Source organism: Alligator sinensis, unplaced genomic scaffold (genome assembly GCF_000455745.1).
Source record: "Alligator sinensis unplaced genomic scaffold, ASM45574v1 scaffold794_1, whole genome shotgun sequence".
NCBI lineage: Eukaryota > Metazoa > Chordata > Crocodylia > Alligatoridae > Alligator > Alligator sinensis.
The window spans coordinates 1,824,437-1,852,129 of NW_005842125.1; the positions used below are offsets into that span (position 1 = coordinate 1,824,437).

Genomic DNA, 27,693 nt, shown 5'->3' on the forward strand with positions numbered 1-27,693 from the left:
GGGTAGGGCAGGGGGAAGCCAGGCAGATCCTGTTGAGCGTGGTGGGCCTACAGTCCCTGCCAGAGCTCCAGCCAGGGAGCAGAGGGGAGGGGCCAGCCCTGCTGTGGAATACAGAGCTCTGCCCAGCCCAGAGAGCATGCCAGGATGCTGGAGGAGTCTGATTTATCTTAAACCAGCAAGGGGTCTGGCACAGACACTGCATAAACCAGCTTGACCCAAATCAGTTAAGTCTGATACTACATTCAACCAGGTTTATCTCAAACCAGTTTCAGACATTTCCAAACTGATTTATGTGCACTGAACATCTGTTCTGTTACAGGTTTAAACCAGTTTCTGATCACTTAAACCAGTTTTTGGGTAATGTCTGTCCCTAGCCCTAAAGTTTAAAACAGACTTCCTGGCAGTGGCAGCACCATTTCTATTCAGGCAGCAGTGAGGGAGCCTTTTGTTTTCATGGCTCTGTATGATTCTTTCAAAACTCTTCATTCCACAAGCGTTAATAACCCAATCTCCTTTTTACTGATATTAATGTTCCACTAATCAACCTATTCTTTCCTATGGAATCTGTTGTCTCTTAGTCCCTCTTGGTAATGTAGCTCCTATTTCACAGCCCTTCAGACTGGTTTTTAACTCAAGCTAAAAATATAAACTCAGGTGTGGAAACATGAACTTGGATGAACATTAACTCAGGTGTGGAAATATCTTTCAGTGAAGTACTGGATGCACAGTCATGATGTTTAGGAAAGCTAGGTTTTGGTTTATGAATCTATTGATATCTCAGTTTATGTCAGCTCGATTGATTTGTCCCTAGGGAGGAGTGGATCTGGCAAGGGAATTTCCCTAACCTATTCCACAGATATGCAAATTTTCTCAGCAATGGCCCTGCCATCTTTTAGTGCCCCTTTTGCACCTGGATTATCCAAAGGCCCAGTTGACTACCTGGCAGATCACTGGCTTCTAATGTACTTAAAAATATTTTATTGTTACTGTTTATATCTCTAGCAAGATTCTTCTCAAAATCTTTCTTATTTCGTGTTTATTCAGTTTTACAGTTGATTTGTCAGTTTGTGTTCTTTTTTTCTTTTCCTTATTAGGATTTTTCTTCCATCTTTTGAAGCAAGCCTTTTTTCTGTTTATTGCCACTGCAGCTCTGCCATTAGATCATGCTGGCTTTCTTTGGGTCCACTTTCCATTTTATTTTTTTTTGATTTGTGGTATGCATGTGCTTTGTGCCTCCAATATGGTGTTCTTATGCAGTTCCCATGCTACTTAAGTCCCCAAAGTGAAATGTAAGTTTGTGGTTTTCAAGAGCTGAGGCATTTTCTGATGAGAACAAATTTGTGCCTTCTCAAGAATTGAGTTGGCGGAAGCTGAGGAAGTATTAATGACTGTCAACTGTGGGAAAATATCCTTTTTCCCCCTTCTTTTTGGCAAGGGAATGACATGGTTGTATAAACGGGTCAGCATTCGCAAGGCAAGTGTCAGTCTCTCCCATGGCATTTTATTCAGTACTGAAAGTGATGGGAGCAGCAAGAAGGAAAATGAAGGTAAGGAACCAGTTGTATTACAGCTATCCACAACTAAATGGTTTAGGAATTGCTTTTGCTTGTTTACTATGTATGGAAGACCTGTATAGCAATGGTAGTTTAGTAACATGCAGCACTTTGGGGATGCAAAAATGGTAAACCCAGTATTTTTATTGTGTTTTATATTATAAGTAAAATAAACCTTTAGTGCAGCCACAGCACTAATTAAGTTAAATAGATTAAGTCCTCCTTGTGACATTTGCACTGGAATATCATTGGAATGAATGTTGGAATCCTGAAAAAGTTTGTGGTAGGGGCTTGTAGCTGCAGCCAGAATAAATATGAGTACCCATAAGTGCACAGTGTCAGATACTTTTCATAGGCACAGATAGCCAATATTCATCCAGTTCATTTAGCAAAAGCAAATAATATGAAAAAGAGTCTTCCCCCCACTCTGCAAATTGAAACTAGATTAACAGGAAAGTCATGAAAAAAATTGTAAAAATTTTACATCCCTAGGAAGAAACTTTGAAGATTCTTTCTCCAGAACTTGTACATAGCCAAAATCAAAAGAAATGATGCATAAGATGCTTCTGTGTTGCAAATGTGTTATTCCTGTTTCAAATTATTGTGCAGGAATTTTGTGTAGCATTTACCTCTACTGTGAGTAAAAACAGTATCAATGATGATCCAAATCAGTTTTATATACTGTAGATTAAAACATTTCAAATCAATCACTTGAATGTTCATGTATAGCACTAGTTACTGTTTAGCATGCTTTAGATACACAGAGATATAGACAAACAAGCAGAGTATCCTCTTTCAACATATAGAACACTTTTCAGTATATTCAGGGAATTTTGCCAGTACCATATAAGTCACATTATTCCCTAATATCTGACAACAATCCTCTTTGTGTTCTCATATGCCTGAAAAATAAAATACGGCAAAACTAACTACAGCTTTAAGGTATTTTAAATATTTTAGTTTAAAAAACAAATATTTTTGCATTATTCACAATATACTCATTTCAAACAAAATAACCCAAGGTCATGGCTACTTAATACCAGTTTATGCTTTGGGTGTTTCTTAATCTGAACATGAGAGGACCTGGATAACAATCCATTTAAATCAGCTTCTCAAGTCTCTCTGACTCTTCTCTGGAGCTAGGAGAGTAATAGCTTCCTCCCTACTGGATAACATGGAGATCTTGTAGTTTACATTTGATTGTAAGAAACAAGAATGTTGTGATAAATTAATATGGAAAGAGGAAGTGGAAATACATTCTGAAGCCCATTGTAAATGTCATGTATAACAAACTGTATTTTCTTTATGCTTTGTGTGCTACACTTGGTGTGAATACAGTGTTGATGAAAAGCAAGTGCATTGCTGCTGCTGTTACTGCACCGACTTCCTCTGTTTTTGTTGTTGCTCAGCAGCCCCCAAAGTTTATGCAGAGTTATTTAACAAGCCTGGGCATGCTGGCTCACTACCTCTTCAGGCCTGTTTGTGATGGGATGAAAAATCAGTCAAGGGCACTCTTGCTAAAACAGTATTCATGAATATGAATAGGCCTGAACTACTAGGGTTCCTGCCATCAAGCTTGCAATAGCACTCTGTATTTCTTATCCACTGTTCTTAGTTACTTTATGATTTTATCAAACTTTGCAGTACAATGAATTTTGTAAGCTTGAGACAGTATTTTTCAGAGTTATTTAAGTGATTTAGTAGACTAAGCCCCATTTTTCCCCCAAAGTGTCCAAGTTATTTAGGAGCCAAAGGCTGGACTTCATCTCCAAGTCCTTTAATACCCAGATTGTCAAAGGTATTTAGACACTTAGGGGATTTATAGACATGTTCCAGGAGGCTGGGGGGGGGCGGGGGGGCTTTAATTAGAGAGGCTCTGAGAGGTGCTCTAATTAAACTACATGGAGCGTCATGTGTATCAGCATCCCTGTGCTGAAAAATGGTGGCAGGGGTGCTTTACCTAAAGCTCATTGAACCAGCTTTAGTTAGTGCCCCTGCCACCATTTTTCAGTGCAGGGACCCTGATGCACATGATGCTGGAGTCTGCTGGAGAATGGTAATTACCATGCTCCAGCAGACTTGAGTAATCGAGGCCACTCTGATGCATTGTAATTACAATGTGTCAGAGCAGTCTCTCTGCACATGTATAGGTGTCCTTAGCTCCCAACTCCCATTGATTTGATGCTTGAATAGGACCGAGGAGTCTAAATACTTTTGATTATATGTGTGAGGCTTAAACACTTTGGAAAACATTGTTGTTGGTCTCTGCCTCAGGCTGATTTTCTCTTTTAATTTCATCAAAATGGTAGAGAGGGTTTCAAGTAGGAAGTTAGATAAATAAAAAGTAGTTTATGTAAAAATATGTAATGTGTGTGTATGTGTATATATTCCAACGTAGCCTATTGGAGAGGGTGGAATGTAAATCTAATAAATAAAATGCATATATAGATGCATTCTTGAATTGCTAGAGCTGTTCAAGAAAGAAGTTGCTAACACACACACACACTATACTTTATATTATGAGTATGTATAATGTTAGCAACTTCTTTCTTGAACAGCTCTAGCAAGTCAGGAATTAATTATCTAATTAATTAGATTTATAGCGAAAAGGCTATGTTGGAATAGGAAGTTGGAATAGTGTGGCAGTACTAGGGCTAGCAAGATTTCCCTGAGTTATAAACCCTGGAAAGTCACTGCATCACTAAAATGTGTACAGTCATAATCATTCTATCCTACTGTGTGGGCACGTGCCACACTACACTGCACACATTCCCACGCTCCGTAGAACCTCCGGTAGTGCTGAAGTCACTGAGCTGAGATACAAACCTGCGCAGAAGATTCTGCTACCTTTCTCTTTTACCCTTGCAAGAGAAGTGCTGAGAGGAGAGCCTGCTGATCATCACTTCTAGTTTGATCTTTTAAACTGAACAGCATTAATACTATATTTACTTGAAGATAAGACAATTCCCAATCATTAGATTCTATATATGGAAAATTTATAAATTTGTTATAATTTTCCAGGTATGGAATTTGGAAGCTAAGCCTTGAATTTGTCCCCCTCCCACTGATGCAGCAGGGAAAATAGATTTGGGAGGGCCAGGTAGTTCCTTGCCTGCCTAACTTCTTCCCCCTGCAGCCCCTTCCCGCACCCTTATTGTCAGACACTACTCTCACTTGTGCGGGCTGGGAGCGGTCCGAGGCTTTCGGGGGTCCGCGGCGGGCTGTGGCCAGCAGCCCTGGCACGTGGGTCGGGGAATGCAGGCCGGCGGACTAGAATTAGGCACGGACGCGTAGCGGTTGATTAAAGATTATTTTACTTACACCGTAGATGGTCGCGGTGCAGGCAGGAGAAAACTTCGCTTAAGTTGCAGTTACAAAACTCGTACGAACAAGACCCGTAGAAAAACTCGAGCCTCTTGAAATAACTCGGGCAGAGCTCTGGATACACACACACACAGAGTTTGCTAGGCTCCATGGAATGAGTGCGCAGGGAAGGGTACGTCGAGGGATTAGACGGCAACGTGGAGAGGCCAGAGGTTGATCAGGCCCCTATATCCTTTTTAAGGCACACGCTGGGTTTGTTAGGCTCAGCAGCGCTTAGAGTTCTTCACAAGATGTGAAGTCTTCCTTCTCCTCCTCCAGATGGTTGTGGAGTCCTCCCTTGCGGGGTTCTCCTTGGAGTTCTCCAACTTGGGCGGAAACCGCTCAAGCCTCTTATACGGCTAGCAAGCCAATCGCTAGCCGCCACGTGGGAACAATTTAGAAACAGCCAATAGTGGGGAACAAATTTGCATGTGAATGGCGGGAACTCCTTTGCACCGGGGTTTTCTCTTTGCAACTGAGAATTGCACCGTGCAAAGAAAGCTCCTCGTGGCGGGAAATAATTCTGCAGTCCCGAAGCACACACAAAATCATACCCTTGGGTTATGACATCACTAAGCACATATACATGAGAGACAAATTTGAAAACACTGACTTTGAATAAAGATGCCTGTAGTAATTTAGTTAATCCAGAATTGATGTATTTTGCCTTTAAAGAAATTGCTGCAAGTTTTAGCATAGGTACTCTATAAATACACTTCCAAGCAACACTTTTGCATGTACTTGTATATAGTACCATCTTTTTTAACTAAAATTTCATTTCCAGGGCCAAATCAGTTTTGAATTAAGTTCCAAATTTCTACTGAGCAGAGCTTAACTGCTCAGGTCTGTGAGGCACTACCACCAGCAAGTATCCTAACTCTCAGACTCAGCTTTCTGGGGCTTCAGATACTCCCACATCCATGGCATCCTACATGCAAGGCCCAAGCCCAGAAACCTGAGAGTTCAGATGCCCCCTAGCCTCGCTTACCCCTAATCAAAAAGCCAAAGGAGCAAGCTAGGAAAAAAGCCCAAAACTAATCCCAGATTGCTACACCCCTATAACAGAGAACCCTAACCCTGTTACTGAGAGACAAGGTGGTCCCTTTAAATCCAGAACCTTCCAGTCATGGCCGGCCGGTCAAGTAGGGGTTAAGGCTCAAGCCCTGCCAGCTGGTCCCATGACAGGAAGAGGAAGGCCAGGATCCTACAAATGGTGAGTGGAGAAGGTCAGAGGGGCAGCAGAGAGGGGGATTCCCAATGATCATGGTGCCATAGCTGCAGTCTCTTTCGGAAGAATATGCCATGCTGTAAGCCAGAAGCATGATCATCTAAAGAAAGCAGGCATGTTGCCTCTCTTATTTCTTTATTATCGTTTTTCCATTATATAGCCATAGAAGCCTATGTTTAGAGGCCCCTTATTTTTTTCCATATTTAGAGGCCCTAAACTGTAGTTTAAGTAGCTTAAGCCTAAATCCGTCACTGCTGCTCAGTCAAATTTTGGAACTTGACAATTGGGCTTCGCCCAATAGAATTTGGAACTGATTTGGCCTTGAGTTTAAAAAACAAGTAGGTTTCCATTGGTATGTTTGACCTATATGGGCTATGTGTTTTATAGTCATGCTCAGTACTGGCTGCATTTAATCAGCTTCAAAATTGGTTTTCATTATGGAGCACATGCTGCTTTTGGCAACAGTTTTAATGACAGACAATGTATTTAATGAGGTTTCTTTGTATGTGAATGTAAGACAAGGACCTATGCTGATTTGGGGGGGGGGAAACTTTGTCTTCTATTTGAGTTAATACAGTAGGGAGGAGAAAGCTTGGGGACAGGTAGGGGAGGAGCTGTTTGCTCCTCCAGGTGGGAAAATTTGGGCATGAGGGGTTGGGGTACCTGGGGGCTCCCTTGGCAGACAGTCCTGGCCAGCCAGGTAGGGGAGAAGTTGTTTGCTTCTCTGCACTTGTGTCCAATTGAAAGAAATTTGTTCAATTTGAAAGAAAATTGTTTTGGATCAGCATGAAACTCCCCCTCCGCCCACCCACCCCAGTTCTACCAACAGACTAAAGAAATCCATTATTTGTACAACTGTAATAATGATGCTAGTTGAAACAGGGATGTTTAGGATTATTTCCATTGCTACATTTGTAGATTTATTGATGGTTTGATAGGAGTCGTCCACTAGGACATTGGGGGCTAACTGTTTTAGCAGGTGTGTCACAAATTAGCTCTGCACCCTACCTGAGTGCCATTCCAATCCCCTTTCTGTGCCAAATGTACTGACCTGCACTCTGGTTTTCAACGTGTGCTCCTTGCCTCCTGCTCTGCTTTCTGCTTCCTGCCCTGTTGATTGCTGTGCTGCCAATCCCCTCCCTGATCTGCTGCATGCCCCATACACAGGCTGCCTGTGCCACTTGTGGCATGTATGCTACAGGTTGGCCACCCCTGCACTGTCGTGGAAACACACGCAGCATACTTTTGGGTCAGGTCAGCAGAAGCTTTTATTCAAAAGAAACTACAGCTGTAGGGGGGATTCCAAAGTGACATGGATTTCCCAAGCACTTGGAAGGGGTTCCCCCCCAAGAACAAAATCAGGAGGCTTATATACTTTTTAAAAGTCGCTTACAACTCACGTGATCATATAGTGAAATTAGCATGAAAAGCGGCTATAATATTACTTCATTATTTCTTTGCTGTAATCAGGATGGGAACTTATGGGGGAGGTGAGGTTAGTTCACAAACCTCCTTCTTGCACCTGGAAATCAGAGTTGTACATACTTTTTGTTATCTTCAAGGCCGCGGTGAGTGAAGCAGTTGCAGAGGAGTTACAAAGAACAAACACTTTCTCTTATCTGTTCTACTATACAGAGCCAGCAATTCTCCACAAAGCGGTTATGTCATCTTATAACACAAATGATCAAAGTTTAAGGCATTTATTTTTTTCTGATTCCACAACTAGGAAATGGGTTTGTGGAAATTAGATTATGTTGGGGCACCTAGAGTGGGGTATGAGAAGTTGTTGTTTTTTTAAAACAATCTAAATAAATGCAATAATGTAGCACAGAGGTTGCAAGAGCCTGATTTGCTCTAGTTTAGACGAACCATGTCATGAAATTTGGCTTGATTGGCTCAAATAGCCAGGTGAGAAGGGAATACAGTGTGAATTTCAACCAATTTACAAGGTTCTGCAATGTCCAGAGCAATTATAAATCTGTGATTCCTGCCCTTTATGCAAACGTAGTCCCTGCCCCAAACAACTTAGAGTCTAAATACCATATGAAGTGACCGTAACAGAATATGGCAAACAGATGGGAGAAGAACAAGTAATGGTGAAGCGAATAGAGCATGATAAGCAGTGGTCACACCATCTCAGTGTCTAAACATGGTAGATACCACGACAAATGAGAGTTCTTAAGAAAGTCTGGAGGAACACAGGATACCTTTGCATATTTTTAAAGGATACGATGGATTGCAGGATCCTGCTTTGAAGTTGAGCAAGCCTGTAGCAATCGAGCACATTTGTTTTTATTTATTTACAATACTCCATGGTTTCTTATTTCAAAATTGTTAATGCTCAGTGCCCATGGGAAATTATCCATCTCCAAGGTACTATACAGGCACAAACTAAGTAGCACTGTCTCCACATCAAAGAATGCAGGAAAAGCAGACAGAAAGCATAGAGAAAAGTCCACGTGAGAGGGAGGATTAGAATTCAGGAATATCTCAGTACCAATTCTGTTCTCACATCCCTTCTGACCACCACTACTATTCTTGCCTTTCATTCCACAGGGTAAAATGTAAGAATGTTTTAATGCAACATTGTAAAAGATATCAAACTTGTCTTGACTCTTGCAGGAAATGCAGTTGCTGGACTTCTGTGGTGGAAGAAGAACAGTGCATTTTGGCTCCTCAGACAGAGTGGGGACTGACTTTACTGCTCAGGATGCTTCCCCAGGACTATGAGAAGCACATTTTCACCTGCCCACACTCACTTCATTTGTGCCAAGCCCAGGAAAGAGGGAATAAGGCTGTCTGGGAGGTGCTGCCACCCCCACTGCCATGCTGAGGAGAGGTTGAGAGCTGTGGTGGGGAGCAACTTCAGAAAGGTGCCACTGCCTCATTTCTGGGTTTGGCATGGGCAGAGTGGGAACATGTGGCCAGGGTGTGCTTCTCAGCAGTGCTCCCAACTGGCAGAGATGTAGTACAGACATCTCCCTAGGCTATTTGAAATTTCTGGAGTTTAGATGCTTAAATACCTCTGTGAAACTACTCTTCAGGGGCGCTTGTACACATGATGAAAATTGCCCATTTTTGCACTTCATGCTGCACACGTGCAGGGTTTTTTGCAATTTAAATGAGTTTGTTAAATTGCAAACTAAACCACATCTGCATGTAGTTTAGTTTGCAACGTAGCTATTTGTAATGTTTCAGCCTTTTAACAGCTCACCCCTCTGCCATGGGAGAGGTAGGCTGAAGGGACACGTGGCGAGGGGCCTGATCATTTTTTTTTGTTTTTGTTTTTTTGTGGAGCCTCCCTGCAGCTTCCACAGCTGGCGGGTGAGCTGCCATGAAGCTGAGCGGCCCCTGAGCTGCAGGGGTCCCCGGTCCTTTTCTCCACGGCAGCAGGGGCCACCCAGGTGGGCTGCTAGCTGTGCTGGTGCTGCCCCATCTTGGGCTCAGGGAACAGTTGGATCAGGCTGGGTGCTGCCTCCGAGCTGGGACAGCAACCACCCACTAGCTGCTGGGCTGGATCCCCCTGCAGCTCAGGGGCTGTGCTGGCCAGCAGCAGCTCACACGGACAGGGTGCACCAAAGGAAAAAAAATAAAGCAGTGAGGGGCCCAATCCTTTTTTTCTTTTTTTTTCAGAGACTTCCCAGCTTTCCTGGGGCCGGGGGTGAGCTGACAGTGGCCCCTGAGCTGTGGGGGGCCCCTGGTCCTTTCCTCCATGGCAGCGGCACCCCCTGGGACCACCTGAGTGGGCAGCTAGCGGGCGGGTGCTGCTCCAGCTCAGAGGCAGCACCCAGCCTGATCCAACTGTTCCCTGAGCCGGAGCAGGGCAGCACACGCACAGCTAGCAGCCCACTCAGGAAGCCCCAGGGGGCACTACCACCGTGAAGGGAAGGACTGGGGACCCCTGCAGTTCAGAAGCCGCTCAGCCCACCAGTAGCTTGTCCCCCAGTCCTGGGAGACATGGGTAGGCTCCTCAAAAAAAGAAAAAAGAAAAAAAAGGATCGGTCTTCTCACTGTAACAGTGATAGAAGCCTCTAAATTGAAACGGTCAGTTTTCAATCATCATGATTAAATACCCACCATTTCAATTTAGAGGACTAAATCCCCATTATGTGTACAAACGCTGGAGGGCCTCTGTACATGCCACAAAATTGGCCCTTAAAGCAGCTAAAATGTCCTTTTGCACCGCTTTAATGGTGCGACTGTTTACACTGTTGGTGGTGTATTGCACGTTAAATGACTTAGGGATGCAGCAAAATAAAACATGTCCAAGGTGTTTTAGTTTGCTACCTTACAGCTGTGGAGGGAAGCACTGGGCCCCGTGCAGCTCAGGGGCTGTGCAGACAGCCTGTGCAGGGAACCCAGCAGTAGCCCGTGCAGCAGGCTCCACTGAAGGAAAAAAAAAAAATTGTCGAGCCTGATCTTTTTGTTTTTCTCCCCAGGGCCTGCCTGCCTGCCTGAGCTGCACGGGGGCCTGGTGCTTCCCTCCGTGGCTGCGGGGGTGGGGGCAGTGCTTCCATCTGCGGTTGCTGTGCCCCCTGGGACTGCCCAGGCCAGGTGCTTGTGGGCGGGTGCCACCTGGGTGGCCCTGCCCCCGCCCCAGCAGCTCAGGGACCGCTCGGCCCACCAGCTGCTCGCCCTCCCCTCCTCCCCTGCATCACCAGAGATGCAGGTAAGGATCAGGCCCGACCCTTGTGTACATGCCACAGGTATTTCACTGTACATTGAAGCTGTGTTTTTAAAAACCCATCGCTTCAATTTAGGGAGAATTAAACCAAAGTAAACCCCCCGTGGCATGTACAAGCAGCATAGTTTTTCAAAGTAACTGAAGACTTTGCCTTCTGAAAAGGGGCCTGACATTCAGAGATCAGGAACACCTGAAGCCAGAAGAAGATAAAATTAGTAGTCATATGTAAAGACCTGGAATGAGATTCAGAAAGTCACTTCGGGTGCTTGAAATGGGACTTAGGTGGAATTCAAGTGCATAAGTCCAAAAAAGTGATCCAGAAAAACACCACTCCAGTGGCCACAAAACCTTATTAGATGAATATACATTAGGCTGCAAAGTTCCTGAGGCACTTGAGCAGTCAGGCACCTCACCAGGGGTACAGTCTGGGATTTCAACTTGGTAGGGTAAGCTGCCAAACTGTGCCCCACTTCCTTGCCTCCCTGGCACAAGCATTATGTTGTTAATGATGTGTATTCCACATAATGATGCACTGCCAAGTTAAATTACATTGGTCACAATCATTCAAAACTATAAGTCACCTAGTAAGATACAAGAAACCACCCTATCAATAGAAGAAGTCCTGATTGATGTAGCTTGGAGGGCTGGAGAGGGTTGTCATGAGGGATTGGCTATGTGCTGCTGGTGTTGAGAAGAGGAAGGCTGTGTGGTAGATTTATGGGGCAGCTAGGTGTAGGTGTGGTGAGAGTGTTGGGGAGATGTGAAGAGACACTGTGTGGGAGAGGGGGGCTGTATAGTGTGAGTGTTGGGGAAGGAAGCGTTGGGGGACGGGGGGAAATGTGGTTGCTCACCTGGGACATGGTGGGGTATGTGAGGAGACACAGTAGGTACAGTTTCTGGGGACAGGGAAATGCCCAGCTCCCAAGATAGCTCATCCCATCCTTGTGCATTGGGAAGGCTCCATCCTATGGGTGGTCCCCATAAGCCCAGGGCAACATGGGTGAGGGCCACAGTCTGCTTTGGCCCCATGGATGTGGGCTTCCCTTTCCCTAATCCATGGCCAAGTCATTAGTCTGCCTGACAACCAATAGGGCCCAGTCCAGCACAGCACCCTGAGAACCCCCTAATCCTATGCATATTTCCACAATGTTGGGTCCCCCTACATCCCACTGGGTCTGGACATAAGACAGAGCAGACCCAAACCCCACTCAAGTCCTGAGAGTTTCATCTACCAGAGGTATACTGAGTACCTGGATACTATTGAGCTTGCAGCTGCTACAGTCACTCTGGCCCTCCTCAGCCTGAGGGGGTTCAAATCTACACCTCCCCTCTTCCACCTGCCAGGAGAGTAGACTAACTACCATAATATAGAATAGTTTTAGGGGTGGGGGCAAGAGTGCAAAGTTATGAGGCCAGAAGGACAGAAAGTTAGAGGGAACCCCATTCAGTAGCCTAGTGGTTATGCCACTCAACATATGTGGGCAACAGGCGTCCTGTGGCATGGATTTTTGTGGATAACCCTTCAGAAGCACCTAACTCCTTCCACTGACTACTTGGATAACCTTGGTGCCTGGCCCTGTTTGCTTGAACCACCCTGCTGGGGTGAGGCAACTAATTTTTAGACACTGTGGTACCTAAGGTGACCCTCTGGAACTCACCCCTACTGGACAAACCAGTGTTTACTTCAAGGCCCCGATCCTGCTCTGAGCAGGTGGAATGGAGGTGGACCGTATGTGATGCAGTGGCTAGCAATGCAGGTCTTCTTGCAGGCTTGTCTCACTGGGTGCATCTACACATGCAATTAATTAATGCACCTGAATAAACTCCAACACAGTTCACGCTGGAGTCAGCTGCTCCTGGGCATAGCGTCTTCATGTGTGCCTGGGACCACAATAGTTAGAGCCAGGGCAGAGCAGCTCTGGGCTGGCAGGGGGTTCAGGGGGTCAGCCCAAGGCTCTGGGTGCCAGCATCAGGTGGTGGAGGGGCTGGCTGGGGCATGAGGGTACTAAAGTGTGGGGCGGGAAACAGGCAGCCCCCGCACTTTTGCGCCCTCATGTGCCAGCCAGCCCTGGTCACCGTCTACCATAGTTAGGGAAGGGCGGAGTGCAGGGAGGGGTTGGTAGCTCCCGCCACTATGCAGGAGGCATGGGGGTGAGTGCCCTCGATCTACGCAGGCAGCCACTATGGCCTGGGGCTGGGACAGCGCTGAGCTCTTCCCGGCTGGGGGCAGGGGGTAATGCTATGCTGGGAGCGGGCGGCAGTGGCGCTGGGAGAGGGGGTGGGGTGGGCTACGGAGAATCTTGGGGTGGCTGCACCCCCCACCCGTAGCCCCCTTCCCAGCACCACTGCCACCCACCCCCAGCATAGCATGCCTCCCACCCCTCTTCCCCCACAGGGAAGAAGCCAGCACTGCCCCAGCCCCAGCACGCAGTGGCTGCCTACCCTGCCCCACACAGATCGGGGATACATGCCCCCCATGCCTCCCAGGCTGTGTGCAGCAGCAGGAGCTGTGCCCCCCAGATCAGTCCCGTGCCACCGGCTGGGCAGCGTCTGCCCCTCCCCTCCCCCCACCCCACCCCTGCTGCAGCTGCCGGAAGCCCCTGTCTGGGTTTCCTTGTGGCCCTACTGCTGCCCCACGTTGTGGGGGGCTAAGCCCCATTAGCCCCCCCTTCCACCACCTATGCCGTCTACATGAATGTTTCAGCGAAGTTAATTACTCTGTTGGAAGCTAGTGCTGTCTTATGGCAGAGTTAAATAATTTACCATGCCCTAAGACTGGCGCTCATGTGGACAGTGATGCTTTACTGCTGAGCTAATTAGTCTACTCTGCAGTAAAGTGCATGTGTAGATGCACTCTCTGTTCAGAATGCCTGTATTTACATGGCTGGCTTGGACACTCACCCCACAGCACTAAAGTTCTTGTGTTTTCATTAACCCTGTTTGCAGGTATCATTTGACAGAGAAAGGCAAGGACATTGCCTTCGTGTTAGAGGTGTCTTGCCCTGCCTGGAATACACATCTGCAACAGTAAAAGAAGGCCAAAGCACTTCTCCTGCATCCTAGGCTGAGCTCTGCCTTTCATTTTAAGGTATTGTCTCTGCAATTATTTATACTCATGCTTAACTTCATATATATGAGCAACATTTACCCACATACATAAAGGGAGGCCTTAGTCTACCCCAGGATTCCCCAGCTACTCAGACCATGTTAACAGAAGTACAAAATAAGTTTCTGTTTGTTCTTACCTTAGATTCAAAACTCAGTCTTCTTACTAAACAGCCCTCAGGTAATGCTGGTATGTGTAGATGTTCTTCACTTGGACAAAAAGGGCATTTTTATGGGACTTCTAATTTCCTCAATGCTACCCAATGTTGAAAAAAAAGGACCAAGAATACTGTTAAGAAGGAAAGAGGCAAGACCTATCAAAGTAAAGCTGAGTCTGGGGGCCCAGAATGAGCCAAAATGTGACTCTGGGTTTGCTTTAGCTTACAGTATCCCAGTACCTCATGACCAGTTACTTTTGCCTGAGTTAAGTTTGAGAAACCGAGATGTAAGTTTTAATCAGTGAAATTAATCACTGAAACAGTCCCTGAACATGAGAAACAATGAGTCAGGCTAAACTTGCCCCCAGAAACTGCTTATGTTTTCTTGAACTTTTGGTTCAAATTAATCCCATATTCTACCCACTTTCCAATTTCTTTTCTAATTTTATACTAATCACTAAACCTACATAACTGAAGTGAAAACTGCTACTTACTAAAACAATTTGAACTGAGTGTATCATAGTGTTATCAAGTGCAGTAGTTTGTGATTACTGTGTGGTTTTTTTTTCCTATACTAGATTTAAAGAAATAGCTTGATCTTTACCCATTATTTAATGTAAAAATCCTAGCAGCTGTGTTCAGAGTTGCTCTCTGGCTTTTGTTCTGTTGCAGAATGTGGATTTTGCTAATCATGGTTCTCAGCTTGATATTTCTTGTTTTCTTTTCTCCAGTAAATTGTTAATTTCATACAGTACATCCTCTAGACAAAACAAGCCTTGTGAGATATCAGCTTGGACAGATGCTGCTTTAAGTCTAATACTACTCATGATCTTTTTTTCAACCATAGGGAAATGTACTTTTACTTTATTTCCATCTTATACCCAATTATTTCCATGGGTAGATCTTAGTGTATTTTTCATGAATATTTTGCAATTAACATAGTTTAAATAGAACCTGTAAAGTTTTGAATTGAGACATCTCCTAAGAAAAATGGATGATAAGATACCTTAGCACTGGAGATTATATATATAAAACATAATTAGAAGTACATATAAAGAAGGATGCGGGTTAACTGAAAATGAAAGGTCTAATTTATCACTGCCTATCCTGGGAAGACATGAATTGGTAGGTGATCTTCAAGTCTTTGGTCTCTAACACTGGCCAGTGTCTTCTGTGTAAGAGAGAGTGCAAAAAAACTATTGAAATGCAGTTGTGGATGAAGGACAGATTCTTCCTAATGCCATTACGCTGAGGTGTGTGTCCTGAAGCATGAAGTTTTATACCAGGGTAAACCAGTGTGTTGTGGTGGTCAGTCAGTCAGGCCCAGAAAGTATTCATTAGGGTCTGGGACAGACACTGCATAGACCGGTTTGACCCAAATCAGTTAAGTCTGATACTACATTCAGCCAGGTTTATCTCAAACCGGTTTCAGCCATTTTCAAACTGGTTTATGTGCACTGAACATCTGTTCTGTTACAGGTTTAAACCAGTTTCTGATCACTTAAACCAGTTTATGTGTAATGTCTGTCCCTAGCCTAGAAGTCATATTTATTACCCTGCTCATAGTAGCAAACTGAAATCCCACAGTATACATCTGAAGAGCAGCTGGTATCACTTCTTGTCAGATTTAATTTTATTCAGCCAACTTAATTACGCCAGTTCATTAAATCATATCTTGATTAAACATTGTGTTCATAGGTAGACAAACTGTGTGTCAAAGAAAATAAGTTAAAATCCACACAGATTCATACTCTGTTGCTTCTGATGTGTCCATTAGCATTCATTACATACTATTTCTTTCTAGGTGAATCTCTGGGCTTTTGCTGAAACAGAAATGGCAGAAGGGTATTTTCAAAGCACGTACCAAACAATTCCCACCCATGGTGTCATTAAAGGCTATTCTTCCTGGAAGAGCTGAAGTTGCGATAGAGACCCTGAGAAATTGACCAGTCATACTCAGAAGTATGAAGAGAATGTAGCTAGAGGAAGTAGTGGTTGGTGAGTCAGCATGAGCAATTTTGTTCCAATGAGAATGAAGACTGAGTTTTTTTTTTCCTCTAACATTTTGGACATCTTTGCTTAATGGAGGGAAATAAGTGATATTATGTCTGTGAAGCTAGGAGTTTTTAGTTTTTTAGCCCACACTCAAATGAAAAATAGCTAGAAACATCATATCTTATCTCCATAGGCACCTTCCTCTTAGGAAAATGGGGGGAAAAGCCGGCAGCACACTGGTAAGTAAGCTTCTGTCCTCTTCATTGGTAATATGTTAGTAGTATGTATGAGAACCTGAGTTAAACTAAGTTGTCCCCCACTGGGGCATACTGAACTGCCTTGTTCAAAATCCTGCATAGTAATGTTAGCAGACTGCAGTTTTGCTGTGTTTTTCATCTGTATACCTGTGGCAGAAATGCCTCGATCTGTACGTTTTTGTATTTCACCTAGTAATAAAACACTGAATTCAAGTACAGTGTGCAGTTGCTTGTTACAGACAGAAAGCTTGACAATGTTAAAACTGTAAAGAAAACTGATCAAGAAGTCAGTCATTAGGTTCAAAAGTTTAGCTCAGTTTGATGTGGGTTATTGCACAAGCCAAGAGAGGGGCTCAAGTTTGCTGTTTCATAGTACGTGCAATGAGGGTTGTCCCCTGTGTAACTTCTGTTGTTGGGAACCTTGCTTTGAGCATAAGGTTGATTTTAAAAGTGATCACAAACCTATGTATATACATGTAATTGTAAGGGATCTGCTTCAGGAGGGATTTGATCCAAAGTCTGCTGACATCACTGGAAAAACTCCCTTCTGACAACTTCAGTGAGGTTTGGATCATGTCCTATATTCCTGACATATGTTGTCATCTTTTTCAAACTATGGAGATGGAAGACCGAAATCTAAATGTGTTGTGCCTTCCTATATGTGTATTGCTGTCCACTGAGAGAGAGAGAGAGAGAGAGAGAGAGAGAGAGAGAGAGAGAGAGAGGGAGGGGGGGAGGGGGGGGGGGGGGGGGGGAGAGAGGGGGGCACAGTGGCAGTCCCCTGCTGCCACCACCCCGACCACTGCTGCTACCGCGAGCAAGCTTGCAGTGTAATAATAAGGAGATACAGATTTATGAAGGTGAACTGTTTCCTATACTATTAATTGGAGCCACTTAAGTGCAACGGTGGTGCTTGTCTTCTGTTGGAAACTTTGTTTTTCTAGCCAATCCAGTTACAGTAAATGAAACTGGGTCTACAGTATTACAGTCACATGACAAGCATTTTTGGTAACTTGCTTTTGTTAAAAAAAAGTGAGAGAAAAACCCCATTGAATTATGGCATGACAGGAGGAAGGGTGCTGCGCTATCACTTGAGTGCGTGGGCTACATGGATTAAAATGAGTCAGCAGTCAGCACACTCCTTACAAATGTCTTGTTGTTAAGATTTTAAACCTGTCTTCAGCAAATAGTCCCATCCCACAGTCCCACATGCCTTTAGAAGGGTTTAACTGGTTGAGTGGCAGTTGGTAAAATGACTGTTTTTAAGCTAAACTGTTGCAGCATTTGCAGCAAACACTTTAGTTGTAGGTGACCAATTTAAGACTATAGCAGGAGAGTGGCTTGTCTCATTTGGCCATCTCTGCTTTTGCAGCTAGAAATGCTTTCCAACAGCAGGTTCTGACTTGCTTAGGCTTGTGTATTGTCATGGATTTCAAGGCTAAAAGAGATTTTGACTCTTTGGGCCTGCTTTGACTTTCTGCACAGCATAGGCCTGAGAGCATCATTCAGGGACCTGTGGGACTGTTTGCTGAAGGCAGGTTAAAATCATAATGTGCAGAGCACAGTGTATTTTTCAGAAAGACATCCAGTTCTAACTAGTTCAAGAAAAGATCCCATTGGGACCCACTGTAGGAACAGGTCCATTGACTGTTTCCAGGTTTTTGGTAATTTTTTGGGATCTATCATTTAGCCAGTTTTTAATCTGTTTAAAATAAATTTAAGGCCAGAATGCAACATTGTGATCTTCTTTATCTGGGCTTCTGCCATAAAATTTCACACAGTGATTTCTGCATGAAACTGAACAACTTGTGTTTGAACTCAAACAGGCAGTAACTTTAAGTTTCCTTTGAAGGGTTTTGGTTTAGAAGGAGTTTCTGAAACATGTGTCCCTGCTATGGTTTCCTAGTCTTCACTGTCAGAGGACTGCAGGACAAGGATCATAAAGAGGGAAAATTCTGTTTCAACTCCAACACTCCCCTGCCTCCAGGCCTTAAAGGAGAGCTGATGTACTCTGCCCTATGTCCCAGTGCATTCTAGGGTGCATTACAAATCAGTTTTCCAGGACACATGGTAGATGTAGATTGCAATAATCCACTCCCCCCGGCATGTATGTGTAATCTGTGCACAGCAGAGAAGACTTTGCCTTTTGGGTATCACTGCATGTCTCTGAGTGATCTTCATGCAGCTCCTAGCCTCCCAGACCCTACATGAAGAACCAGTAATCTTTCCATGAGGAACAAAGAAGACTCCCAACACTGTGCATGCACCCTTACTGTTTCGGAGCCTAAAGGGCTGTAAATTGAGGCTTTATGGGATACTTGTTATCAGGAGCATTCGTTTGGTAGATAAGCTGGTTCTCTGTTTCAGTGTTGCAGTGACCTGGGGTTATAAAAAGAAAAGGTAGCTGCTTCCGTGAAGTCAGCTGTGGCCAAGATAAGTTGAAGAATATGTGCTCCTGCTGTCGATCAATGAGGGCTGGGCTCTGCTGTCCCCAGCATTGTGCTTTCCTGCTGTTGGCAGCTTGTGCCCACCTCTCCTCTCAGCTGCTTGCCTGAGAATGCTTCCACCCTAAGACCTGCTGCAGGAGCCAGTCTGCTTCCTGCCAGTCTCGTATAACCACCTCCCCACCCCCTGGACACTCTGTCCCAGCTGGGCTAGTGGCTGCTAATAGAAATTCATGTTCGCTGAGGTGGCCAAAGGCCAATCTCAATCAGCAAGAAGATAAGAAATCACAGATGAGACTGGGACTCAACACCCTGTGACAGCAACCTGTACCCACATTGTGAAGGCTTGTGCATACATGTGCCATTGTGACTTCAGTGGGACTTTTGTTATGTTGCTTTGTGCCATCACCTGCTCTGCACGTTTACAAGTAGCCCAGGGCTAAATTGGGCTTTCTCTGCACCATCTGTGGTTTTAGGGGCAGAGCAAATGTCCTCCCCTCCATCCCCTCAAGGGTTGCACTGGAGGCATACTGCCTGAAAGGCATAATCCCCTCCCACTGCTCCCTGCACATGGTGGGGTGCAAAAGCCTCACCTATTTAACCTGCAGCTTTGTTTTAAAAAGTATCCCAGCCAAAAACATTGTTTTCTCCTTCATCTGCCACGTGAACATCAGAACACACAATAATAGCATTAAGGATCATAGGTTACCCGCTTGAATGGCTGCCCCGTGTTTGGCATGGAGGGGGTGGAATCAGGGTTCTGCCTGTGCCTCATCCCCATGTCAAATTACTTTGGACTAACAATGCTGCGGCCTCTGTTCTTCCCCAGTACGGGAGCTGCAGCTCTCATGCAAGGCGTAGGCAGTCCTTCCTCCCGCCCCCACACAGCTGTGGAAATGCTACCCTTACTTGGGAATTGATTGGCTTCTTGTCTGTAGAACTGAGAAGTACACAATGAGGTGGAGTAGATATTTGTGGAGTTTCAGATCATTCTTAGAAAAAAAAGGGCTATTGCAGCTGTATAAAAGAGGGGTAATCATTTGATTAGCAAATGCAAGACTCACCGACCCAATTTGGAAGTCAGGCAGACCACTGGGTGCTGGGTGAATGGCACATCTTCAACGGGTTTGTCACTTAGGTCAGAGGGCTGGCTTCTTTTGAGATTCATGGCCATTTATAGGACTGAAGCAAAAGCTTTTGAGGCAAGATAGATCCCCAGCTGTGTGTACTTGATTTCTGTCTGCCAAAGGTTATAACAATGTAGGATTTCCTCTGAATCCTCCAGTAGGTAATGCAGTGAATCCAAGGGTCAGCCACCAGTGTTAAGACAGAATGCATATGTATCCATAAGAGACACTGAGACTCCTGTCCTCGCTCCTGAACTAAAGGCAGGGAACATCTTCCTTTGCTCTGTCGTGTTCCAGTGTGTCCAGCTCAGGACAGCGCTGCAAGGTTCTGACAGAAGTCTTATCTAGGCCTCCTTATCCAAAAGAGCAGATGGATCTGTGAGTTTGAGTACGGCTGGAAGTGAAGGGGGCTTTTCATGCCCATGCTTATAGCTATGAAGCACTGCAGTGAAGCATGTGCCATGTGTTCATGTGAGTGGACAAGCTCCTCCCCAGCAGCTCTCCCGCTTACCACAGAGCTGTCAGTGACTCGAACAAGATTCTGCTTTTTAAGAACTCTTTTTATCCTACTCATGCTTTCGACACATCTGAGATGTGGAAATTCAGCAGCAAGAACATTCAGCAACATTCACTCACTCAGCAAAGCTGGGTCAGCGAGCCCATTAATGCAACAAAATGGGTGGTTTTCACTTTTGCTTTTCAGAAATAGAATTTAAATTATTTTCCCACAGAGCATAATTTTGTAATAAATTAGGCCCATTGTCTGAGTCCTGGTCACAACTTTCTGGGCCCCATGTTGTGCTTTATACAATGAACATTTCAGCAGTGGAAAACCAACCTTGCAATCTTCTGTCTTATGTGCTAGAATTGGCAGTGTTAACATAGGCTTGATTCCTTACTTCACTAATATCTCAGCTATCTTCCCTGCTTTTTACTCCCTAGAGATAGAAATATTGAGCTGGACCCTCCAACCTTGTGTGGAGGAGTTCAGTGGAACTACTTACATAAGCACAACTCTGTATGTAAATAAGGTGGTAGTACTGGGCCTGTTGGGCATTTTTATACATGCAAGCGCCTCAGTACCGGGCGCTTTGAAAAGTGCCCAGCGCTGCGACACTTGCAGTTGTATAAGTGGCAAATTGTGCGTCAGCGCTGAGAAAATGGCAGTGGCACACTTTTGAACTGAAACACCTCGGAGGTGCTTTAGTCCACAAGTGCACCACCACCATTTTCTGCACACTAATGCACATTTCACCACTTCATCAAGTCTGTTCCAAAGCGGCGGATTTCCAACAGTGTGGGGAAAAAAAGTATGGTATAAGTGCCCATTGTGAATATGACGGACTTCCGTAGAGCAGTACCTCTGTAATGAACACTATAACTAGAAAACAGCATTATAACTAGAAAACAAGAAATCATGCCTGCTTTCCTGTTTAAAAAAAAAAAAAAAGTGAGAAAGAGCAACCCAGGCAATTATACGACAGTTAGGTTGACATCGGCAGTAGGTAAGGTCTTAGGGCAGATACTGAAGAAACGGATAGTTAAAGATAAGAATAGAAATGGAAATTGAGACAAAACACAGCTTGTATTCACCATAGGGTGAATAGACTAATTTAATATCTTTCTATGAAAAAATAATGGACTTATTGAATAATAGCAATGCAATGCACTTAATTTATCTGGGCCAGGGGGTGCATCTACACATACGCTTTACTGTGGAGTAGACTAATGAGCTCCACAGTAAAGCATCACAGTCTACATGTGCACTGGTATTAGGGTGCACTAAACTAATTAACTCATCCATAAGATAGTACTGTCAGGGACACTACTATCTTACAGTGGAGTAATTAACTGTGCTGATATGCATGTGTAGATGCTGAGCACAGGTATATATTGTGCCTGGTGGTCAGCCCAGCCAGCCAGCGACCTACTCTGCCCTGGCTCAAATTGCTGCTGTCCCAGGCTCATGTGTAGATGCTGTGTCCAGGAACAGTTTACTCCAGTGTTTATTGTGTCACATTAATTGCATGTGTAGATGCACCCAGGGATTCTCAACTAGGGTGTCATGTTAGTTGTACAAAATCTTACACATGGTTCACAAGGTAAACTCAAAGATTTGAAATAGAAAGCCACAGTGTCAAAATCATTCTGGCGTGTTATGGTCTTTCTGAGTTCTTTGTAACAGAATTGCTCTGTTATTTTTCTGTAGTAAAAATTCAGTGAAAGTTGAGAGCTGGCATTTTCTGCCTTAAGTCTAGAAAAGGTGAGATCTATGAAAAGCTTTGGATGCTGTTCATTCCTCATGGGAAATTATTGGCCAAACTGGAGAGGACAGGGATCAGTGCTACAACTGTGAGGTAAATAAGAAGGTGGCTTTAAGAGAGACTCCAGAGGGCTATATTGAAAAGTGAATAATCTGATGGGAAAGCTCTCACCAATGGTGTTCCCCAAGGTTAGCACAAACTTAGGGTATATTAGATGGGGTATACTCATTAGAGAAATGAAGGTACTGCTATTTTTATGCAAGGAATTGGTAAAACTCCCTTTTAAAATATTATGTGCAGTTTTGGTCACCAATGTTAAAAAATTATTAGTTTCAATTGCGATGGGTACAAAGAAGGACCATTAAGGCGGCTAAAGGGAGTGGTGAACTTTTATTATGAAAAAAGATTAAAGGCAGCTTGTTTATTTTAGCAAAACAGAGATCCAGAGGATATTTGTGGGTGAATATTAGGGCAGGGGAAACACTTCACCAGTACAATGCCAAATGGTTCCAAACTAACTTAGAGTGGCTATTAGAGCAGGATACTTAACTATCAGAGGAGTGAACTTGTGGAATGCTCTTTCACTTTAAACTGAACTGGGTATGCTTGTGACAGGAGGTGGCATAATACGACAGGGAGTTCTGGCTCAACAACCAGTGTGTGTGGAGCCGTGTATTTGTGGTCTCCAGGTTGAGGTATTAAGGAGTGTGGTGTAGTGTGGAAAGCATCTGATAATCCCAGGCTTTTGCTGGTCACACCACTTGGGGCCAGGAAAGATTTTGTTTTTCCCACATGAATGTTAGTGGTTTAGGGCAAGGGAAGGAGAGCAGGAGGGTTTGCCTTCCTTGCCAACACTGGATGCAGACCACAACTAAGGCTGGGATTTGACTGGGGTGTGCTGATATGCCTACCAGTCCTTAGACAATCCAAAGGTTCCTGGCTAGAGTTTTCTTGCTCTTCCAGTGCCATATCAGTTACCAGATTTAGGGGCTGGAAGGATTTTTTTTTCCTAGGATAGATTGGCATGAACTGTGGCAATTTTGGTGTCATAGTTTCATAGTAGCTAGGGTCAGGAGGCACCTGAACAGATCATCTAGCCTGACCCCCTGTCACAGGGGGTCTTCGTCTGTAGCATAGCATGTGGTCCTCTCCCTAGGTTATATTGGCTGATTGCAGACATTTAAAAAAAATAGTGCTTTAAATTCTGTGCACTCCTGCACCAAGCCTAGCTCATGGCTGGAAGAGACAATGTGTTAATTGGACCCGGCTCACCCAATGTCGGTATAAATAGGGCACTTTAGTGAGGGTTTTTGGGCACTTTTATTTAATAGCTGATTGAATCAGCTTTAGCTAAAAGCCCCAAAATGCCCCACCGAAGTGCTCAATCTATATAGACACTGTGGAGCTGGGTTGCAGTAACATGCTGCTGCTTCCTGTGAAGCATGATTTTGGGGGTTTTTTTTAACATCTGCAAGCAGCTTTTGAGTATATATTAACCAACTATTTCTTTGTCATTGCAGTGACAGAGCATTGGTAACACCCATGCCTACCCTGCTTTTACCTGTGCCATGGTATGGGGTTGTTCTTTGTGTTTTGGTAAATTTCACCTTGTAGTTATGTGTGGGAGTTTCAAATAGGGAGTTTAGGTTATTGCTTGAATTAACAATTGCCTGCAAATGTGGGGGATTAGATGCAATGGTCCAGGAGGCCCTGTCCACTTCTGTGGTCCTTAATGCTATTATTGTGTGTTATGAGGTTCATGTGGTAGATGAAGGAGAAAACAATGTTTTTGTCTAGGATACTTTCTAAACACAGCAGTTTTAAGGGAAAATTGCAGGAAGAGAAAGGGACTAAGACCCCCAAGAAAGGTGGAGGAGGAGATGAAGGGGATCTTCCAAGCTGCATATTAACACAGAGAGTGGCGAGGGCAGAGGGGAATCAAGAGACATCCATGAATCCCAGTGTTTTAGTAGGAGTTAGATAGAGCTGCATTGCAAGAATGAACACTTAGGCTTATCAAGTGATTTCTTTGTGGGCCCTGCCCCTCCCTACGGGGCTTATACACTGTGATTTCAGCAGAGTGGTTATATCAGAGACTCAGAAAACAGGAACTGCTTGTTCATGAGAATTTAAAGTGAAAATTAGTTTAAAGAACTGAGAGAAGTGGAAACATTAAAGTGAGAAAGGTTATCAGGTTTTGAAATGAAAAACTGGTAGTCTTCAGGCAGCCAGCCATGCAAGGCGGAGGGTAATACAAAATACAACCACATAACATGATTTGGATTTCTCACTTACAGTCAGGGTTTTTATTTCAGTAACTTAAAATAAATGTCTCATTTTAGCAGTGTTTTGACAAAACAGGATCAGTATGATAAAGCGTTCAAGCTTTGATCGTTGTCAGTGCAGTTTGATTTCCTTCATAGCTATCTACAAAAACCAGGTACGCTTTAGTTATAAATAGGGTTGAGGAGAGCATACACATCTCCCACAGCTGATTTTTGAAGTTTTACATGGAATAGGATTATGGCAGGCCTACTAAACTGTCATGATACAACCATGAAATAACAACAAAGCTTTACAAAAAGTAAATGTCAGAAAACTATGAATATGCATAAAATAAGAAAAAGTGGGCAAAGGAGAGGTGGAGCGTTAGTTGGTGCTGCCATTAATGGAATATCGTAGACAAAATGCAGGCGCTAATGGGCCAGAGCCTATTCCATCTATTAAGCAACCAAGGGCCTTGTTACATGTTAAGCTGTGAGCTGCACAAATGTACAAATCAGTGTTGGTGCTAGCTTGGAGTTTGGAGCAGTCACACCCTTAATCTAGAAACCTTCAATGACTGCCCCCCACCTGCATAGCCATGACTAGCCACTAGAGGCCTGGTGAGCCAGGGTAGGCTTCTCTCCCTGCTCTATAGGCAGGGCTGTGAGAGATGCTAGGATACTGGAGGACTTAAACTTGGGCGGCACATCTGTAAGGAGTGGCCACACGTTAATGGAACAGGAGCTGGGTAGCACAGATCAGAGATAATCCTGCCCAGGAGCGGTGTAACTTTCAGCCACATAATGAGTGCTTAAAACCACTTTAAGGTATTATTGTGCAGACAATCCAGGGGTTAAGAACCCCAGGAGTTGCCCAAAATTACCGTGTAACAAGGCCATGATCAGATATCATCCTGCTCTGGAGTGGCATAACTTTGAGCTGCCTAATGAGGGCTTAAAATTAGTTTCAGGTGTTAGTGTGTGGACAGTCCAGGGCATGAACGGTATGTGCCCCTGGTGGCTGCGGGGCACGGCTGTGCCGGTGGCGGTGGAAGTGCGGTGGCATTGGCGGGAGCCCGGTGGCAGTGAGCGGGGAGCTCCTACAGGTGCTGGCAGCGGCCAGGGGCAATCATGGACTGGTGGCAGGGTGGTGAGCAGTGACCATCCACCTTTTTGCAGGGGGTGCACCACCACATGCAGGGGGTGCATGTGCACCTGCGTGCACCCCCTATGTGTCACCCCTGATCCAGGAGTTAAGAGCTCCAGGAGCCACCCAGAATTACTGTCACAAGGCCCCAAGTGCAATCCAATCCTCCTCTGCTCATTTCCCTGAAAAACTGTTAATACTGAAGGTGGATGGGTCCTCCACATTTTCCTCACTGCTTTTTTGCAGCTTTACTGTTAAAGCTAAAATGACAGTTACAAAAGGGGATTTATCAATGGATTTTCAGGGTCTCAAGCTGAGTGGAACACTTAGGCCCCTAACATGTAGAATAGGATTTAGTTTCATGTATGGGCCATACTGAAGTAAATCAGGATTAGCTCATACTAGCCAATGGACTGCTTCCCTTCTCTCTGTTAGGTGTAGACCATGATTTATGCCACCAAAGTCAGTGTATTTAAGTGGCGAATTAGGCCTGATGGAATTATACCAGTATGGCAGTAGTTTAAGTGAGACCCAGATCAGGCCTGTACAATGCACTATGGCCATATTAACTCACATATCCTTGCAAATCAGTCAGTGTCCCAAAAAGTACCCTAGACGAAATCCTGCACCGCTGAGGTCAATGGTAGAAGTTGCACTTTGTAATGTTTAGACTTCTCAGCAGAATGAGGATTTCTCATTCACAAGGTATATGTGCACACTGTGGAGTCAAATTCAGTTTCAGATTATATAACAGTTCCTCCCTCCCTGGTAACAATGTTGAACCAGGTCTCAACGGTACCAATGTTGAACCTGGTACCAATGTTGAACCAGTGTCTCCAGGCACTTGCCCAGCAGTGAGTGTTTGAGTCTGATTGTACATGATGCCAAGTGATCTCAGCAAGCATTGAATTCATTGGGAGTTCAGGGAGATCTTTACCTTAGGTTTTAAGAAGCTCATATCATGACCAAAATACATGGACACTTTCCCTGCCCACCACAAGAGTATCAGCCCCAGAAGTGCCATGTTTGCAGCTCAGCAAACAACTGAGTGCCTGTTGGCAGTCATACATGCAGTGAGATTACACAAAGGGTAATTTTTTTCTCTACCTTCTCTGATTAACCGTTTAAAAATCAAAGCCAAAGGCCTTTGTTGCTGCCAGGTGGTAACACCTGTGTCTCTAGTTCAAACAATCTTGTTTCCAGTTATGCAGATGGACATGGGGTATCTCTGATAATGATGACTGATGAGAGGGAGAGCGGCAGCTTTGCCTGAAGCGTCAAGCATGTAACAGAGAAGGTGAGTGATTGCTATCACAAGCAGATAACTCACTCTTCTTTTCTACAAGGCACTGTCGGGGATTCCCCCCCCAAAATGTCTACAGTCTGGCAAGTCACCAAGCACAGACTGAACCACCTGTATGCCACATATGTACAATTACATGACTGCAACTGCTGATCCATCTGCTGCTCTCAGACCCAGGTGGCAGCTTTCTAAATTAAAGAATCACTTTCATAACAGCAAGTCGGAACCAGTTGAAAATATCATATCAAATAGTGTTGCTAGCCTCCAACCAGCCTAAAAGATACTGGACAGTGGCCCATTCCTTGGTTTGCATATTGCTTAAATTTTACTTTTATGTCCTCGTTATAATGAAAAGAGTCTCATTAAACAGGACCTTGAAAACTTCTGTCTCTGTGCCTAAATTGTGCTTACTCTTTTAACAGAGGGATCTCACTCACTGCTGCGTTTAGCATGTCAAACTCTCTGGGTGCATCTACACATGCAATTAATGCAATGTGATAAACTCTAAAGCTATTTTTGAGGGAGTCAACTGCTCTGGGGCTCAGAGTCTGAACATGTGCCTGGGACAGCAGCAGTTTAAGCCAGGGTGGAGCAGCCCCAGGCTGGCAGTGGGCTCAGGGGGGTCAGCCCTGGGTTCCGGGTGGTAGCATCAGTGTGTTGGAGAGGCTGGCTGGGGCACCAGAATACTAAAGTACAAAGCTGTGCAGCAGGTGGCCCCTGCACTTTAGCACTCTCATGTCCCAGCCAGCCCTTCTCACTGTCTACATATGTGTTTCAGCAGAGTAAATATCTGTACTGTAA

The 27,693-nt window shown here is 44.6% G+C and overlaps 1 long non-coding RNA gene across 1 annotated transcript in view; it reads left to right on the plus strand.

The window, feature by feature from the left end:
• Nucleotides 1-16,095: 16,095 nt before the first annotated feature.
• The window catches only part of LOC112550494, a 54,715-nt gene continuing 43,117 nt past the window's right edge, over nucleotides 16,096-27,693 (plus strand). The window contains exon 1 of the long non-coding RNA XR_003094376.1: nucleotides 16,096-16,325. This is a non-coding gene — a long non-coding RNA (uncharacterized LOC112550494). The remainder of the gene's footprint in view (nucleotides 16,326-27,693) is intronic.